This window comes from Trachypithecus francoisi, unplaced genomic scaffold, assembly GCF_009764315.1.
Source record: "Trachypithecus francoisi isolate TF-2019V2 unplaced genomic scaffold, Tfra_2.0 Lachesis_group21, whole genome shotgun sequence".
NCBI lineage: Eukaryota > Metazoa > Chordata > Mammalia > Primates > Cercopithecidae > Trachypithecus > Trachypithecus francoisi.
In genome coordinates this window covers 34,608,062-34,609,210 of record NW_022681467.1, presented here as the reverse complement: position 1 = coordinate 34,609,210, position 1,149 = coordinate 34,608,062, and positions in this window count along the sequence as shown.

Genomic DNA, 1,149 nt, shown 5'->3' with positions numbered 1-1,149 from the left:
GAAATAGTCGTATAATAGAGTACTGCACTTAGAATCTAGAAACCTGTGTTTTAAATTCTTGTGTCACCATTTACAAGCCATGCCATCTTGAATATGCTACTTAATCAGAGCCTCAGTTTCATCTGAAAATTGGAAATAACAGCTATCTAACCTGCATAGCTCTCTGCTACATTGCTGCAAAGATCAAAGATGACACATATGAAGTGACCTAAGTCTGCAAGATGATTTCAAGTAACAATATGTTCACTCCAGGCTTAGCTCAGAGTTGCTTCTAAGGAGACATGGATCAGTTTCCTTACATTTGCTTTACAGCCACAGATTACAGCACTAACCCAGTAAATAACCTGACCATCCTAAGGGAGTCCTGGCACAGGCGTGAGTGTAGGGGCACTCGTGATCCAAGTGCATCAGCAGTTTATGTGGCAGATGCCTTTCCCTGCTGTAGATCTTGTTTGCTGTAGCTAAGTCAGGAGAGGGATGAAGCCATTATTTAACTCTCTTCCCTTTTGTCTGTCCATGAGAATGAGACAAAAACAGGATTCCACAGCCATACCAATCATGATTAGCAGGGTGTAGAAACCAGTTACATTGCCTGCCACTGGACCAGGAAACCTGGATAATTGTTAGTGTCCTCTTTTGCCCCTACTCTAGGATATTAGATTGTAAATCACTGTCAATACACCCAGCTGATGAAATGAGGCCCATGGGGCCACCAGAGTTAATATTGGGAATGAATATAGGAACACACACTAAGGCCTCCTTTGGTAGACAGAGCACCAAAGTACCAAGGACCTACCGAAATAGCTCAGGCTTCTTCTTTGGAAAGAGAAAAGGCAGAGCATGTGCAAAGGCCTGCTATTCTGGCCAGTTTCCTCACTCAAACTATACAGTAATATCAATATTCATGATGCTAACGAAGGTTAAGTGGATCTGTTTTCCCTTCTATAGTTTGGATCATCTACTTCTTCCTCACCCTGACACTGTTTTAAAAACCTTCAGATATAGATACCTATATACCTATTATCTATTAGATGCATTTATTTGTGACATATTCCCAGATTTAAAGAGAAAAGTGTCAGAGAAGGGGGAAAAAAGTACAGAAACACAAGTTTATATTTATTTAATGCTAAGAACACAGATACTCTAAAT